Source organism: Mustela erminea, chromosome 10 (genome assembly GCF_009829155.1).
Source record: "Mustela erminea isolate mMusErm1 chromosome 10, mMusErm1.Pri, whole genome shotgun sequence".
NCBI classification, from domain to species: Eukaryota; Metazoa; Chordata; class Mammalia; order Carnivora; family Mustelidae; genus Mustela; species Mustela erminea.
Window position 1 is genome coordinate 12,961,774 of NC_045623.1, and position 19,518 is coordinate 12,981,291.

Below are 19,518 nucleotides of genomic sequence, written 5' to 3' on the forward strand. Positions count from 1 at the left end.
TAAGTTAGATAGTCCACATTCTGCTCCAAGGTCGCCGGTCTGGCAACTATGACCTGTGTAGCAGGCTAGCACAGTATGATTTAATTCCGAATCTGATGCTTGCTAAAATTTATTTTTCCCCCTTTTACAGATTAAGAGCTTTCATTTTAATCGTAACAGTGCTTCTAATGCCTTCCCAAACCCTAATCTCTCTGGCAATGTAACTCTTGACTATACTCATTTCCTACAGTTCTCTCATGGATGTCAATGACCAGATAATCACTTTTTTTTCCCTTAAGATTTTATTTATTTATTTTACACACAGAAAGAGAGATCACAAGCAGGCAGAGAGACAGGCAGAGAGAGAGGGGAAAGCAGGCTCCTGCTAAGCAAAGAGCCCAATATAGGGCTCGATCCCAGGACCCCAAGACCATGACCTGAGCCAAAAGCAGAGGCTTAACCCTCTGAGCCACCGAGGCACGCCCCCCCCATTTTTTTAAAGCAATAATCACTTTTAAAGAAAACTATTATTAAAGAAATCTAAAACAAGTTAACCCAACTCACACATGGTATAAGCTACTTTGTATTAAGTATCAGTGAAAACTGTCCAGTGTCTCTACTGGGGGGAAGGAGTGATTTTCTCTCTTTCTTTGAAGAACTTCTAAAGGCTTCTAAAGGATACCGGAAATACTTTGGAGCCTCTCTACAGGATAATGCTGTCTTAAGAATATATGCCTCAGATGCTGCAAGCCCAATCTCGTGCTGCTCACAAGGGGTGTCAACGTTAGAGATCAGACTGTCTGGGCTCACGAAAGATCAACAGGCTTTTGGCTAGAGATTTACTATACCCGTCCTCGGAAAAGGAAAAGAAAAAAAAAAAACATAAAAAGAAACAGCTAGTTCAAAGCCCACATTCCTATTTTATGGATGTAAAAGGCCCAGGCTGCTAAAAGATTACCAAGATTACCACGGTTTTCAACCATGCTCAGATGGTCTTTATTTGTGGGGGCTGTTCAACAGTGTTGCTGTGCAAGCCAACAGAAGGAAAGGCCAGACTCACAGGGTGTTCTTCACTTAGAAGAAAGCAACACTAACGATCCACACAACCTCCTGAACTTGTGTTACATGGCAGAAAGCCTAATCAATTCAGTAATTCCAGTTACGTACCAAAATAATGTAATTATGTTTAATTTTGTAAGGTACACAATGGTTCTATTTTGGTCTCAGTTTGTTTTTTGGTTTTTTTTTTTTTTTAAAGATTTTATTTATTTATTTGACAGAGAGAGATGACAAGCAGGCAGAGAGGCAGGCAGAGAGGCAGAGAGAGAGGAGGAAGCAGGCTCCCCGAGGAGCAGAGAGCCCGATGCGGGGCTCGATCCCAGGACCCTGAGATCATGACCTGAGCCGAAGGCAGCGGCCTAACCCACTGAGCCACCCAGGCGCCCCATGTTTTTTGTTTTTTTTAAAGATTTTATTTATTTGACAGTGAGAGAGGGGACACAAATAGAGGGTGTAGGAGAGAGAGAAGCAGGCTCCCTGCAGAGCAAGGAGTCAAATGTGGGGCTCGATCCCAGGACCCTGGGATCATGACCTAAGCAGAAGGCAGACACTTAACAACTAAGCCACCCAGGCACCCACTGTCTATTTTTCAATAAAGTTTTGATTATGGATGGATTAAAAAAAAAAAAAACACTATATGCCTCAGAGGTCAGAACCCCATAAGGAGGCTCTCTGGACCTTTCTGTGACAAATCTGCATTAGGTGGGATTTTAAAACACTAACAGTAAACTAAAATACACTCCCAAAGAAGTACTACCATAGAAAGCAACCACAGTAGTTCCCCCACTCCCCATTATCTGCAGTTTGGCTTTCCATGGTTTCAGCTGCTCACAACTGTGCTCTGGAGCAGAGGACCCTAACGGTAGCTCACAATGCCTACATCATTCATTTTACTTCATCTCATCAACATGGGCATTTTATCATTCCACGTCATCACAAGAAGGGTGAGTACAATAAGGTGTTTTGAGAGATCACTTTCATATAACTATATAGTGTATGGTTAGAATTGTTATTATTGCTGTTAATGTTTTATATGGTGCCTAATTTATATATTAAACTTTATCATAGGAATATATAAGAAAAAACAGAGTATATAGGGTTCAGTGCTATCTACAGCTTCAGGTATCCGCTGAGAGTCTCAGAATGCATCTCCCGTGAATATAGAGGAAGGGAGACTACTACAGTATAAATCCGTATAGCTGTTTGAGTTATCAAAATTCCAGGTGTTGGGGCGCCTGGGTGGATCAGTTGTTTCTCCCTCTCCAACTTTCCCTGCTTGTGTTACCTCTCTCGCTGTTTCTCTGTCAAATAAATAAATAAAATCTTAAAAAAAAAAAGTGTCTAAAATTATATGGATTGATCTGATCATCAGGTATTCATGCAATAAACACTTACTGAACCATGTGCCAGGCCCTGTGCTAAGTACTAGGGTTACAAACTATCAACTATAGTAACCTTTTTGTCTTTTCTGAAAGCAGCATTTACAATACTTAGGTGGCATCACTGGAAAACTAAAGATAGACTGAACATAAACTCAACCATTCCCCTTCTTCCCTAGTAATGTATGCATTCTTTCATACCTAAATCTCCCCCTGGAATTTAATCACAACATGTGCATATGAGAGTGCACAGACACATCCTTGCTTTCCATAACCATGCTCTTCCTATTTCTTTTTTTCTTAAAGTACTTCAAGGGGCTCCTGGGTGGCTCAATTGGTTAAGCATTTGCCTTCAGCTCAGGTTGTGATCTCGGGGTCCTAGAACTGAGCCCCGCATCAGGCTTCCTGCTCAGCAGGGAGCCTGCTTCTCCCTCTCCCATTGCTGCTGGGATCCCCTTCTTGTGCTCTCACATGCGCTAACAAACAAAATCTTTAAAAAATAAATAATAAAAAATAAAGTACTTCAAAAAGGCTCAAGTAGACTAAAATTGGAAGATTTCAATTATAAGATGTAAAACTCTTAAAGATTAAGAATTTGGAGGGGTGTCTGGATGGCTCAGTCGGTTCAATGGCTGCCCTCAGCTCAGGTCATGATCCCGGAGTTCTGGGATGGAGCTCCGCATCAGGCTCCTTGCTCAATGGGAAGCCTGCTTCTCCCTCTGCCTCTGCGGCTCTCCTGTTTGTGTTTTCGCTCCTCTTTGTGTCTTCGCTCTTCCCTGCTTGCTGTCAAATAAACAAAATCTTAAAAAAAAAAAAAAAAAAAGTATTTGGATACTTAAAGTCTCTCGCCATTCTTCCCAGGTGCAAATCATTAATTCCATTTAGTTTGCATAAGTTAATACAGGCTTGTCAGGGTTGGTTTTTGTTTTTAAGCAAAAGTCCTGAAATAGAGAACTGTCCTTCAAATATTTTCACCCTGAACATCCCTAAAATGTACTTAAAAACTTTAAGTAGGGGCACCTGGGTGGCTCAGTCGCTAGGCGTCTGCCTTCTGCTGCGGTCACAGTCCCAGGGTTCTGGTCTCAAGCCCCACATCGGGCTCCCTGCTCAGCAGGAAGCCTGTTTCTCCCTCTTCCACTCCCCCTGCTTGTATTCCCTCTCTCTGTGTGTGTCTCTCTGTCAGAAAAAAGAAAGAAAAAAAAAATCTAAAAAAAAACCCCAAAAAACAAAACAAAAAACAAAAAACCTTAAAGCAATCTAATGCTTGATAGATAAAACCTAAAGAGTCTAGCTTTGTAATAGTCAGTAATATTTGTTTTTTTCTTTTTTTCTTTCCTTATTTCTAAACATCATTAATATCTGAATATTTATGGATATAATGCTTAGAGAGTAAAAATCTCAGAGAATGCCTTATCTCAATGTTGTAAACTCAGCTCCCACTCATGCTAATTTACAGGGATGTAGCTGTAATAAGTCATGAATTATTAAAGTTCTTGATATCATGTGGAGCCAGAGGTGCCATTAATGTAGTCGTTTAGTACCATCAGGGTGTAAATAATTTATAGAATGTACAGGGCAATCACAACACTCAGAGGAAGGGAATCAAAATCTGCAAGCTAATTGCAGAAAAGTCCTACAGCAACACAGATGCAGAGGTTTTCTTCTGCCTAGTCACATGTGTGCACTTCTTGAGTCATCATCAATCTTTTTTGAGAATCTGCAGCACTAATAGACTATGCTGAGAATTTCAACAATACTGAGAAGGGGATCCCTTCTCAATAAAGTATTGTTGAAAAAGTTAAGAATACATCATATCCAACAGTTTAGGTATGTCAATGCTGTACGTATTTATCCAGCATAATTTGCCCTTTTGTTTTGCTTTTAGAAAGAGAGAGAGCACACCCGCATGCAAGGTGGGGGGCCACAGAAGGTGAGAGAAATAATCTCCAGCACTGAGCATGGAGCCTGACGTGAGGCTTGATCCCACAATCAAGATCATGACCTGAGCCGAAATCAAGAGTTGGCCAGTTAACAGACTGAGCAACCCAGGCACCCAAGACAGAGATTTCTGTTCACAAAAGAAAGGTCAGGGGCCCCTGGGTGGCTCAGACGGCTAAGTGCCCAACTCTTGATTTTGGTTCAGGTCATGATCTCAGCGTGGTGGGAAAGAACCCCATACCAGTCTCCAGGCTCAGTGCAGGGTCTGCAGGAAAGTCTCTCTCTCTCTCTCTCCCTTTGCCCCTCCGCCTGCCCAAATGCTGGCAAGGCAGGCAGGCGCGCGCGCGCGCACACACACACACACAGAGTTCTCTAATAAATAAATTTAAATAAATTTTTAAAAATTTTAAAAAGAAATAAATCCCTGTCTTATTAAAGTGTATCTAGCATAATTTACTTTTAAAAATAATACTCGGGATTATCATTACAATGAATTGTAATACTGTAATTTTAAACAAGTTGATGACCTTGAGTACTCCTGAAATATACTAAAGACAAGGATTCCAAAACAACTCTTTTCTTCTTTTTTTAAAGATTTTATTTATTTATTTGTCATAGAGAGAGAGAACAAGTGCACAAGCAGGCAGAGAAGCAGAGGCGGAGAGAGAAGCAGGCTCCCTGTCAAGCAAGGAGCCCAAACGGGCCTCGATCCCAGAACCCTGGGACCATGACCTAAGCCGAAGGCAACAGCTTAACTGACTGACCCACCCAGGCGTCCCCCAAAAGAACTCTTAAAATCCTGTCTTTTAGGTTTGATTTTCTTGTACCACTACCAGCTTTACACCAAAAGCTATTCCTTCTTAGAACTGTCAAATATTTCACTACCTGAAATTTTTCTAATTTGTTGCTTTTTTTTTTTAACATTTTATTTATTTGACAGAGATTACAAGTAGGTGGAGAGGCAGGCGGGATTGGGGGGGGTGGGGGGAAGCAGGCTCCCCGCTGAGCAGAGAGACTGATTGGAGGCTCAATCCCAGGACCCTGGGATCATGACCTGAGCCGAAGGCAGAGGCTTTAACCCACTAAGCCACCCAGGCACCCCCTAATTTGTTGCTTCTAATCAACTGCCATAAGCTAGGAAACCCCAATGCTTGAACTGTCTAAAGTAGGAGTAAATGAGATCTGATTAAGAGTCTGAGCAGCTACTTTATGAAGAAATGCTTTGACTAGAGATACTAGGTAAATTATCTTTAGGATAAATGAGATTTTATTATAGAATGAAGCATAGTGTGATTCCAAATTAAATCTTCTATCCTTCATTTACTCTATTTATTTGTAATACACCATACAACATTTTTTATACTCCAAAATGTTGGAGGTGGTAGGAAGATGGCAGCATTCATTTCAAGAATCAGAGGGAGGTTCTCTTTTCTTCCATTTTATTTCACTGGGTTCTTAAGGACTTAAACTACTGCTTCACTAGAAGGAATACAATGACAAAACAGGAAATACGAATTCTATAGTTATATATATATATATTTTTTAAAGATTTTATTTATTTTTCAGAGACAGAGGGAGAGAGAGCGCGAGCGAGCACAGGCAGACAGAGAGGCAGGCAGAGGCAGAGGGAGAAGCAGGCTCCCTGCCGAGCAAGGAGCCCGATGTGGGACTCGATCCCAGGACCCTGGGATCATGACCTGAGCCGAAGGCAGCTGCTTAACCAACTGAGCCACCCAGGCGTCCCTATATTTTTTTAATTTAAATTCAATTAGCCAACATATAGTACATCATCAGTTTTTGATGTAGTGCTCAATGTACAGTTACATTTAAGAATAGTTTCCACATGACCAGTTTTGGGGCCTTGGGCAAAGCATCCAAAGTCTCTAATCTTCAGTCTCTTCTAACGTTAAATAAGAACACTATACTGATCTCCCTCAACTGCTCAGGAGATTAAAGAATATATACCAAATGCTTAGCATACAAATGAGTAGGTATATAATAAGTTATTACTGGACTGAAAGAAAATGATTGTCAAGCACTGTCACTTTTTCTGAGTATTTATCTATTATATATGCAGACACACAATCCACTTTTCAAGATAAAACCTTAATTAATTGGAACTACTGCCCTACATTAACTTAAAAGTAGTAAACTAAATATTGCTTGTGAGTTCCAATTTTGTAAGATTCCAAAAACAAGGCAATCCACCAAACATTTAGTCAAGTTATTGAAGTAGATACCTATACCACAAGATCTGATGTTTTAGAGTAACCCAGTTGTAGCTCTACAAATCTATTCTATATATGGTCACATAATTATGAAGAGATATCTACCAGGAATTTACTGGAACTGCAAAATCATAAAATAAAAAGAAATCTAACTGTTTATTAAAATGGGATCACTTAAATAACTTAGGAAAGTTCCATACAATAGATATCTCTGCAGTCAGTAAAAAAGAATAACAAATTTCTTTTAAGATTTTATTTATTTGAGAGAGAGAGAGAGAGAGAGCACAAGCAGTGGGCAGAACAGAGGGAAAGAGAAGCAGACTACCCACTGAGCAGGGAGCCCAAGGTGGGACTTGATCCTGGGAATCCAGGATCATGACCCGAGCTGAAAGCAGTCGCTCAACTGACTGAGCTACTACCCAAGCACCCCAAAAATAACACATTTATTTACGTATGGTACATAGCATGGCTTCATGTGTGTGCAGGCACATGTGCATTTCAAAGAAAAGAAAAAAGATACATATGTGTGTGTGTAGAACTTCAAGAAGTATACCCAAGAAACAGTTAATGGTGGGTTTTCCTTAGACGGAACAAAAGAACTGTTATTTTTGCACTTTATATGCTCCTGTACTGTTTTAATAGTTTACCATGGGAAAATATTATCTAAAAATAATAAACTCACATATAAGATCTATCTTCAACTAAGAATGTAACTAAAAAAGTTTTTTTTTTAAGATTTTATTTATTGGACAGAGAAAGAGATCACAAGTAGGCAGAGAGGAAGGCAGAGAGAGGGGGGAAGCAGGCTCCCCGCTGAGCAGAGAGCCCCATTTGGGGCTCAATCCCAGGACCCTGAGATCCAGAGCTGAGCCGAAGGCAGAGGCTTAACCCACTGAGCCACCCTGGTGCCCTTAGAAAAGATTTTAATTCAATTAATTTTCTAAGAGATTAGAATTCTAGGGCGCCTGGGTGGCTCAGTCCTTAAGCGTCTGCCTTCAGCTCAGGTCATGACCTCAGGGTCCTGGGATGGAGCCCTGTATCGGGCTCCTTGCTCAGGGGAAAGCCTGCTTCTCCCTCTCCCATTCCCCCTGCTTGTATTCCCTCTCTTACTGTGTCTCTATCAAATAAATAAACCCTTTAAAAAAGGGGGGGGGATTAGAATTCTTCCCACAGACTGTTTGCAGAATAATTCCCTAAACTGACCAAATCAGGTTAATTATGAACTGGACAAAAGGGGAAAAAAAGGTAAGTAGATGGTTCTCGTATATTCCTAATCAGTAATATGCCTCAGAAAGTGGAAAATGTAAACATACTAGACTCTTTAGACTGATTTATGAAACAGTAAACTCCATTTTAGAACCTAGTGTCTGGCCTTCAAATTTCAAGCCAGTGAAGAGAGTTGAAATTTTAGCAAGCAGTACAAAACCATAGCATACTAATAAAATAATTCAGCAATAGCAAAACAAATGCTGTTGCTTATACATGAAAATATACAAAAAACTATGCATTTTCCATTATTATTAGTAAGCATTTTCTGCATATCAATTGAATTCACATCCTTGTATCAGACCATATTTTTAGATTATAAAAATTTTTAGGAGTAGATATTAAAATAAGTTATCTTATCATCTACATTACTGGTAGAAAAGGAAGGTCTAATCAAAGCCAACCATCAGTTGGGTTTCTCATTATTAATGTAATCCATCATTCCTTAATATCCACATAGTTTAACTTGGCACAAATAAGCATACTTATGCTCATGGTCGGTTATGCTTTCCCTGCAGCAACCTGCCAAGATTCTGATTATACAAGCAAGATAAAATAGTGATCCTGAAAACAGATTGGTAAAAAATAAAAATACGTACAAGGAACCCAAAGTTAAGAAGTATTGTTACAAACTTACTTATACCACACTTCACTGATATTGCATTATTTATGATTTAACTTTAAAACTGCTAATCACCACTAGTTATTCTGACAATTATTCCTGCAGTTAATTTTGTTACAAATAACATAATTTCTTCTTTGGGAAAAGTTGGGGAAGGACAAGGAAAAGAGAAAGGTAAAGAATATACACACTTTTTTTTTTTTAAAGGCTGATAGCAAAGTAAAGGTTGCATTAACTATTCTGTTCCATTGGTTTTTGTCCCAAACATGAAATTAATAATTAGATAGGATGTAGTTACTTAAATTGCTTTTATTTTTTATTTGCATCAGCTGAACATCTTAATACTTTTGATGACTGGAATATTACAGAATAAACAAGTTGAAAAAGTACTGGATAAAAATTTCAGATATTTTTCAAATATATTTTTGCTAAACTGTTAATATGATGTGTTTTTCTCTACTGCTAAATGCCCATCTTCCATTAGGACTGAAGAACCTTTAAAAAATAAAATATACCATATGAACTGTCATGGACCAAAGATGAGGGAAATGTATTTTCTAGCATCGGGAAGAAATGATTATCTTAATATACAAGTAAGTCCTGAATATCCGTGTGCTGACTATATATGTTGTAGATCAAGAAATGCAAAATATTTTTAATATAATGAAACATAAGGACAATATTCCCTATAAAAATAAGTGTTCTTCAAAGCATAAAGGACTTTCAAAGAATTAAGCAAAACACAGATCTCAATTAACATTCAATAAGCAACAACTGTCTGTGGTTCAGTGGTTTTCCATCACTGTTGCAGCATCACCAGGGAAGACTTGAACATACTGATGCTGGGGTCTCACCCCAAACCAATCAAATCAGAATCACTGGAGTGTGGAGCCCAAGCATTGGTATTCTGTAAAAGTTCTCCAGGTGACAGTTTATTGTGCAGTGAGCACTGAGAATCACTGCACTCATCCAGAAATCGAATAAACCAAAGCCTGTGGGCCAGAGGATGTTCTGTTAAGATTCTCAATTCTTTTCCTTTGCTTGCCCTACAATAAACCTATCAACGAAGACTTGACACCCATCATTTGCCAGGCAACACACTAAGCAGGCATGAACAAAACAGACATTTTTGGAGTGTACATGCTCCCTCTCGTAGTTTACAGAATCACCCTAAACTAAAGTCTCACCAGCACCGAGATGCCACTAAATTCTATTCACTATCAAGATGAAATTCCTATAAAGTAAATTCCTGGGGCACCTCGGTGGCTCAGTTGGTTGAGCACTGGATTCTTGATTTTGGCTCAGGCCATCATCTCAGGGTCATGGGATTGATTGAGCCCCATATGGGCTCCACACTGAACACACGGAGTCTGCTTGGGATTCTCTCCTTCTCTCCTTGCCATTCCCCTGGCACACACTCTTCTCTCTTAAAAAAAAAAAGAAAAAAAGAAAAAAGAAAAAAATCCAGGGGCACCTGGATGGCACCGATGTCAGCTGAGCATCTAACTCTTGGTTTCAGCTGGGGTCTGATCTCAGCATCATGAGATCAAGCACCACATCCAGCTCTGCACTCAGTGGGGAGTCGGCTTGGGTTTCTATCTCCCTCTTCCTCTGCCCCCCATAACGCTGCATGCCTGCATGTGCTCTCTCTCACTGAAATATTTTTTTTTTAATTCCTATTTGTACCACAGGAGGGTGGGATAAAAGAGTAAAGGAAGAAATGGATGCCTTTATTTCTATTTAATACATTTCTGTTTTGCTTTTTCAAAATGAGAATATATGCCCTCTCATAATTTATATATGATTTTTGAAATAAGATTTTTTTTTTCAAGATTTTATTTTTAAGTAATCTCTACACCCAACATGGCACTCACCCTTACAACCCTGAGATCCAGAGCTGCATATTCTCCTGACCAAGCCAGCCAGGCGCCCCAAAATGAGATTTTTTTTAAAAGATTTTATTTATTTATTTGACAGACAGAGATCACAAGGAGGCAGAAAGGCAGGCAGAGAGAGAAGGGGGAAGCAGGCTCCCCCCTGAGCAGTTAGCCTGATGCAGGGCTTGAACCCAGGATGCTGGGATCATGACCTGAGCTGAAAGCAGAGGCTTTAACCCACTGAGCCACCCAGATGCCCCCAAAATGAGATTTTTAAAATGTACTTGTAGATAAATGCAGCAAGACATATTAGTTGATTCTTTGATAATCCTTGGCTACATACTTCACTGGGGACAAGTGGGATTTGGGTTTGGGTAAGAGAGTCCATAGCAAAGTTAATGACCCTAGGCTTCTTTAATTTACAGTTACAGGCTTGTTTTTTCTAATCCCTTAACTATTGTTTCCACACCCAGCAAGATCTTACCAGAAAGGGCAAAGGTTGAAGGTAAAACTCCTTCGGGATCTGAAGAGCACACTACTGCTCTTCTTTCCCAGTGGTTCTAACACCTAAAATTAAGAGCCAATGGGGCAAGGCAATCCCTAGAGGTAAAGTTAATTAAGAGAACCAAACAGACTGCTCAAACAAAAGCAATTAAAACACTTTCCTTCTACCAAATTATCAAAGACAAAATTTTTAACAATAATCAGTGCTAGGTGAAGTATGGTAAGACAGGCACTCTCAAGGGTGCCTAAAGTTTAACTTGTTAACTTGTGCCGAGTTCCACGTAAAATACCAAGGTAATTCAGGGTAGACCTGTGTTAACAACCAGCCCTGTATGATCTGTAGCAAATAAGGTATTAGTTCAGATTCCTTAAGGCTCCCTCATTGTAGGCTTTCTTCTTAGGTATCTTCTGAACTAATGTTTGAAGACTGCATAAGACTTCAAGGACAGGATCGCATCTTCTGTATACATACCACTTCCCTAGATAGACCAGGATAAAAATGAAGTATGTTAAATCTTGAATGCGATGAAGAAAAAAAGCACATTGTGTATGTTTGAAATGATTTTGGAAGAGAAAAGTTTCATTGTAACAGTTGTATGCAAGCCAAGGACAATATATATTGGATTCTGGAAACACTGTGGTAGCATTATTCCCTTTCCCCTCAATGTACTTTAGGAGTTTACCAGTAGGTCTGTGTCTTTTGAAGAATAAAACTGGTGTTTCTCCTAACGCCTGGAAAGATAAAGTATGTGAAAGACAAAACACCTTTTGAAGTACCCCTACTCTAGAAACAGATGGCTGCTGTACAAGTTGAAATGAAGTTGTGCAGGCTATTAAAAACTCCTCAAACCACAGCTGTAAACCATGATGACACTGTGTGTGCAACTGATTATTCACTAATATTTAGTAACTATCTAACAGATGCTGCAAAGCCCTATAAGAACAAAGATGATCAGAATAGATGAAAGATTATTTGTGCATGGAAAAGTTTCTGGGTGTACTCAGACAAAATATCCCAGACAGTGTAAGATGAGAACCAGAGTTAGCTTAATTTAATGTGCCTATATTTAGAATTTTTGTTTGTAAAATAATTTTTTTGACCTTAAAATACAAATAATTAGCTAATACCCTAATTCATTCACAGTGTTTATTATGGAAAATGAGGTGCCCCGAAAAGAAACCATCTAATATATAAAAGACTACAGAGGCAAATGAGAAAAGACCGCTTTGAACTTGTCTTGATCTCTCTCTCCTCAGAAGACACAACCATACACTTTATTTACTACATTCACTCAACAAATACAAATTTTTGAGTACTTACTGCTGATCACTGTTTGTCTACAGCAATGGACAAAAATCCATGCCCTCATGGTAGTTACAAATCTACTGAAAAGAAGACAAAGTAGAATATGCAGCACATCAGAAAACGATGCCTGCTAAAGACAAAAAGGGCGCCAAGGAGTTCCGATTGTCTCTGGGAGGGGAGAGATAATCTGAAAGCCCAAGATTCTTGTGGAGACTGGTATAAGTAAGAATCAAGGGCACTGGGGCACCTGGGTGGCTCATTGGGTTAAGCCTCTCTGCCTTTGGCTCAGGTCGTGATCTCAAGGTCCTGGGATGGAGCCCTACATCATCAGGCTCTCTGCTCAGAAGGGAGCCTGCTTCCCCCGCCTCTCTGCCTACCTCTCTGACTACTAGTGATCTCTCTGTCAAATAAATAAAATGAAAATCTTAAAAAAAAAAAAAGAATCAAGGGTATAATGACACTGGTGCTGATGGTCTCATGGCACGTGCTGATTGGTAGAGAGACTGTGAGAGGTGAGAGGAATGAAGATGTAGAGCATCTTTCCAGTGTTTTACTCTGAAAAGTCAACTTGGAACAGGGTAGTATTATCCAGAGCAAAAAGAGTTTACTCTGATTTCTACCATATGGAAGCCTAGAGACCAAGAGAAGAAGTCCTACTAGGTTTGATTAGAGAGAACCGGCTTTCTAAACACACTGTATGCTCAGTTCCATATAGTCAATCTTACTTCTCTGTAGTAAGTATGGTAAAAATAACACGAACACAACAAACGGATGGAGGAAGTAGAAAATAAAGGTTGACAGTAATAAATGATAGTAATAAATAAATGAAGTAAATGAGGGACCTTAGTAGAAAGGAAATCACATCAATATTGTTTTTAAAAGGACTCATTTACAGTTCACCACCTTGTCAAAGTTCTTTTCACTTTCCAGCTCGATTATTCAACCAAAGAGTATCAAATTATGTCAATGTTATGTTTCTGCCTCTCACAGTTTTCTTCACAACATACAACGGAAGGTTGAGAGTTCATTTTCAGAAAAACATACATACACCTGCAGTGAACTTAGGGCCCTCAAATCAACTTCCCTAACACATGCATCACTTTCTAAAACCTAAGAATGTTTTCCAAAGCATATTTTAATCCTTGCCAGTATCACTGTAAGTGTAGAAAGGAAGGACACTACAAATTAACTGTCCCCCCCCCTTTTTTAAGAGATTTTATTTATTTGAAAGAGAGAGTGCACACAAGCAGGGGGAGTAGAAGAAGAGGGAGAAGCAGACTCCCCACTGAGCAGGAAGCCTGACCTAGGCTTGATCCCAGGACTCCAGGATCATGACCTGGGCTAAAGGCAGACACTTGACCAACTGAGCCACCCAGGAACCCCTATCTGCCCCTTTAGAAAGGAAATACAAAATATCGACAAAGCTATGTAATTTTTACTTGCTATCACACCGGTAGTGAGCTCTGGACCTTTGAAAGGATAAAGGGTGACTCCACCTGTTAACTAACAGTGAAAACATTCTGCCAATGTTACTGACCAAGGGCAGCAGCTAAAAAGGTTGAAGCTCATGTCACCCACAAATTTGGACTTTCTTAAGAGTTATCCAATGTAAATCAATGTCCTCTCGGTAAGCTAAAGAACTCATCTGTTCACAACTATTCTAAAAGAACAAATGCAAACAACTCTTAAAGTTATCATCATGAGAACAGAAATGATAAGAAACTAGAAATAAATACATATGAAATTTAATTAATCAAATATAGCAGTGATTCCCACTGATCCATGATGAAGTTTTTACCAGTCCACAGTGAAACAAAGATAGGAAGGACAAGATTACAAGTATTCCATAAAGCTAAATATATTTAATCTACAGAATGCCTTTATTTCTATAATTATACACTTCCTAATTTTTGGTCCTGTCATGAAATGACCATGAAAACAAATAATTGGAGGATAGGGATTCTAATGGTGTCATTTGATAAATCAAGACGTTGACTGATACATGTGGGCCTCCAATTCCTGCATGCTGTGTGTGTGTGTGTGTGTGTGTGTGTGTGTGTGTAATATCAGAATAATGTGATACAGAGCTTAGCACCCATGGATAATCCAGTCAAATTTTGAATAACCAAATAAAATATGAGTTTCTGATACACAGAAGCACAAAGACAGAATCCAAACAGGTTTCTGTCTCGCAAAAATTCTGTTTCTTCCTACCTTTATTCCTATACACAACACTCCTGACACCAGATGTATGATTTCCCACACACACAACCAATTCACCACCACCAACTGGATGTCCCACAATTCAGTTCAGGCATTAATGGGAGTTACAGCACACCCTACAAGTTAAGAGCTCAGTCCCAGAAGACTACCCCCAATTCAGCCCCACAGCCCATCTCACTTCTCTATAAGTATGGTAAGAAGCACCTGGGTGGCTCAGTCACATAGGCATCTGCCTTCAACTCAGGTTGTGATCTCAGGGTCCTGGGATCAAACCTGGCACTGAGCTCCCTGCTCAGCAGGAAATCTTCTCCCTCTCCCTTTGTCCTTCCACCGCCACCTCTCCCCCCAACCCCACCTTCCTCATGCTGATTCACTCTATTTTTTTTTTAAAGATTTTATTTATTCATTTGAAAGTACAAAGAGTGAGAAGCAGACCCCCTGCCGCGAAGAAAGCCTGAAACGGGGCTCAGTCCCAGGACCCCAAGATCACAACCTGAGCCAAAGACAGACGTCCAACCGAGCCACTCAAGCACCCCTCTCTCTAATAAATAAATAAAAATCTGGGGCACCTGGGTGGCTCAGTTGTTCAGCATCTGCCTTCCACTCAGGTCATGATCCCAGGATCCAGCCCGTACCCAGCTCCCTGCTCAGGGGGGAAGCCTGCTTCTCCCTCTCCTACTCCCTCTGCTTGTGTTCCCTCTCTCACTGTGTCTCACTCTCTCAAATAAGTAAAATCTTAAAAAAAAAAAAAAAAATCTAAAAAACAAACAAAAAAAGAAGTATGGTGAAAATATCACAGGCACAAAAGGTAACTCTAAGTAGCAGGTGCTATGTCAGGAGTCAAAGACCAAGTATTAGAGCACAAGATATTTCCAATGCTCTCATCACTTGGAAGTTTCAAGGATTTCAGCTCTGCCACCAACCAGGGTCAGAGACCAGTATATACTTTTTATATTATTTCACAGCCCACCTTGGTCTCTGGCCACAGACCCCCTTAAAGCAAAAAGATACACAACTCAAAAGATACACATTAGAATCCCATTCAGTCATTAATAATTGTACTCCTCCATCATCATCTCATACGAAATTGCTTTCCAGCCAAGGCCACTCAGGTTCACAGGCTTCTAATATTGTAAGGTCACAAAAGCAAGAGTGGTATAAGCAAACAAAGTTTCAGCAAGGCATCTGAGATAACGAAGAGATGATTATCATCTCTTACTCTGAGCCCCTTTTGAGGTGCTAACATTGGATTTCCCTCACTATACAACCCATTTATTCATCCCTCTACCCTCAGCTACTATTGCTCCTTCTCTCCACTTAACACGCAAACTCTTTCCCCTTTGGAAGAGACATCAGGTCTGGCTACTGTGATCTAGATTGCAAAGAGCAGTAACAAACTAGCAGGAACCACCTCCCCCTCAGTCCACTCCATTCAGTTGGGGAAAGGTTATATAGATGTAGAACCACTAGGCTCTTCTTACCACCAAGCAACAGGAGTGGCATTCACTCTTAACCTCAATTTTGCCAGATGAGGCAAAGGCACAACCCACCCCATCAGGCCCTTAGGATTCCAACCCAAGCTTAAAAATACAGTTTCTTGCTAAGGAATCACCTGTTTTCAGCACTTTGTATCTGCAGCCCTGGTCATATGACTGGTGTACCAAACACAAAGGAAAAAAGTTGAGGTGATGTGAAGAAGGAAAAGTACAGTCATGACATGAGGATACTCCTCTCTTGAAAAGAACTACAGTCATCCCAGCACCCTTTGCCATCCCCTCTTCCCCAGATCCACTGGGAAAAAAGAGGACTCTGCCTGGTGGGGCCAGTCCTTTAGCCCCACCTCACAATGAATGAGCATACACTCTAATGAACATGAGTAAGCCACACGCTCAGGTCTTTACCTCCCATTTTACACAACCAATGTTTTCATTACCTGTTCAATTCTCTATTAAACTAGTACTCTGAGGACATCTCTCTGCCCATTTGTTAGACACTATGAGCTGTATATTCCTCGGTCTAAAGAAATTATGGTTGGCCACCCAAATTGTTATAATATCTTCTGTTCCAGTTCTTCTGTAGTAATTTGAGTATTTGCATCTATTGTCATATAGCCAAAGCCCAGTCCAGACTCAGTGTCTACTCTTGTCAGGACCCATCTGTAACCTATCAGAATTACAGCATTAGTCTTATCTGCCACCAATATGTAGGGCTTTCCTAACAGGAATCTGCCACCTAGCCATCTACAATCTCTATTTTGCCTGCCGATAAAACAATTCTTACTGGCATTTTGTGCCTCAGAAGGTAAGGAGGATTACGTCTATACTCAGTCATCTTTACATTGCCCCATTATCCACTCCTATCCACCCAGGTGGCCACCTCAAGCAAGCACACAGGAGTATGTGCTTGATTCCAATTGCCTTACGAACCTGAAAACGGGTTCTTCTGATGAGCACTGAGATGCCCTACTTTAACGCACACTTCAAATTCCTGCAGCGATTTCCACAGGGCTGTGCTCTCTGTGGGCATCCCTCTAATAGGCCAGGTAGGTTTCCACTGTTCTTCTGCCTAGCCATATGGCCAAGCCACTGGCCACTGCCTGTAAATCAGTAAAAACCCAAACACAGGCTTTTACCACTGTTCAATTCATCCGTGCTTCTAGGAAAATAGCATGCAATTCAATCCACCAAGCTAATTTGTCTTCACCTTCTCCAATCAGAGTGGTGGCCTTCTAAACAGGAAGTTCACCTTGGAACTGCCATCCACAAACCAAGGAGCTCCTCACTGGTCAGTTATGAACTGTTTCTAGGACTCTGCCCAAGGGACAACAGAATCCAGCAGCTCCGCATAGTTCCCTAGTCGTTCTGGGGGGAAAGAGCCCTCCTGCTCTTGAGTATCTCCTCTGCTCATTTCCATTTTGGTACAGAACTCTCCGGGCACTGCCCTACCTACTGAAGTGTTATCCGACATTGTGCAAAATGTCATGAGTATTTCAGTTTGCAAGATTATTTTTATGATTTTTAGTCACAGTGGCTGTTTCAATTACTGGTCAATAGCAAGGCAGTAATTGCCCTTCAAGCAGGAATTCTCTAGTCCAAAGTCCAGAAAGTCATTGCTGGGAGGCACTCAGAGGCTTTTGCCATAAGCCACAGTCTGTATGGTACACTACTACCGTAGACTAATGCAGAAACTTTGTCCATACAAGCACCTGGACTTCTATTCTACATTGTCTGGCCTTGGGCAATCTTACAGGTTCTCCTTTAGTGTACCCAATTAATGTTGAAAGATGGCTTTACCTGAGTTCGGTTTTACAATAACAGGTAAAGGAAATATTCCCTAGTCAGATATAAGGTCCATCTCCCTAAATACAATCAGGTAAAAACTTGTTCGAATACACCCATTCTCTCAAAAACTTTCACCTTATATTCCTAACTATAGCCTCCAGCTGAAACTTACGAACACATCTTGGTTCTACAATACTAGGAAATCTGATTCCCAAGCTAGACACAATTCATTCCCATAAAACATTCAGGTAAAGGAGACACTTCTTTACATACAGCCTTGTTTAAACATTCCAACTTTCAAAATCCTATCAACCCTTCTATGTTTCTGTTCCTTCAACTGCAATAGGGCTTTATCAATGGGTTCTGGTATTCGAGTGCAAATACCACAGCGCAAGAGACTCCCATATCAAGGAATCCTAGGAACTTTCCTTCTCCACCTCCTGATTATTTTACCCACTCTTGTGCAAAAGGCTTTGGGTCTTCCCAGGGATGAAGCCAAGGGACCCTGGCCCTTCATCAATTTTTAGCTCACTGGGGCATTAGCTCACTGGGGCACCTGGGTGGTTCAGTGGGTGAAGCCGCTGCCTTTGGCTCAGGTCATGATCTCAGCATCCTGGGATGGAGTCTCTGCTCAGTGGGGAGCCTGCTTCCATCTCTCTCTGCCTGCCTCTCTGCCTACTTGTGATCTCTGTCAAATAAATAAATAAAATTTTAAAAAAAGAAAATTTTTTTTTAGCTCACTTAATTTATCTACCCAATGCCCCCAAGCAATTACTAGTCACATTACTCACTGTAATCTCTGCCTTTAGATTTTTTAAATTTCTCCAAACTGGGATAAATAGAATATACTTATTTGAGGCCCTTTATGGGGGGGGGGGGTGCAGATAAAGGTCTCTGTGGACTGCCCAACCTTAAGTAGTGCTGTACTAAAATCTTTGTCTTAACCCCATCAATATCTATCTTATTCATCCAATTTTTTTTTTTAGAGATTTTATTTATTTATCAGAGACAGAGCACACACAAGCAGGGAAAACAGCAGCCAGAGGGAGAAACAGGCTCCCCACTGAGCAAGGAGCCCAATGCGGGACTGGATCCCAGGACCCCAGGACCATGACCTGACCCAAAGGAAAACGCTTAACCAACTGGGCCACCCAGACATCCCTAATTCATCCCACTTCTTAATAACCATCTACACCTTCCCATTCTCCTCACTTGAATCCTGTGGTTCTTCCCTTTCTTTTTCCTTTGTCTTGCTCCAAATGATATATGTTTTATTCACCTGATTTCTTAAAATTATTTACTATTTTCCACACTGGGGTGCCTGGGTGGCTCAGTTGGTTAAACATTTGCCTTCCAATCAGGTCATGATCCCAGGGTCCTGGGATGGAGCCCACATTAGGCTCCCTGCTCAGCGGGAAGCCTGCTTCTCCCTCTCCCATTGCTTCTGCTCTGTGAGTCTCTCTCTGTCAAATAATAAAATCTTTAAAAATAAATAAATGAGTAAAATAAAAATTTCCATCTTGCTAAAACTAGTCCCTTGATTCTTTCCTTTGCCTTTCCTTGTTCTCTTGCTAATTAACCTGATACTTTTATTAAGGGCTATAAAACCTGGGAGGGGAAGCTGAGACAGCAAATATGTAAGGCTTCCCCTATTGTCCCTAGGTTTTGCAGCACTTAAGGTTATATGGGGTGTTCATGCAAGAGCTCCCCTTAACCACAGCATTTACTATCAATAGAGTAACACACATACTCAGCAAATGAATATCCCAATTATCATAAACATAATCCCACTGAGCTTATATATGAAGCATACCATCTGCTCCATTGAGGGTGGTGTTCCACTTGGCATTACAGGG

The 19,518-nt window shown here is 40.5% G+C and overlaps 1 protein-coding gene and 1 pseudogene across 2 annotated transcripts in view; one reads left to right on the forward strand and one right to left on the reverse strand.

Annotated features, from left to right (window-relative positions):
* Positions 1-19,518, reverse strand: part of LRIG2 (leucine rich repeats and immunoglobulin like domains 2) — a 68,232-nt gene that overhangs the window by 35,896 nt on the left and 12,818 nt on the right. The gene's annotated exons all lie outside the window — the stretch shown is intronic.
* LOC116600893 lies at positions 740-1,171 on the forward strand (annotated as a pseudogene).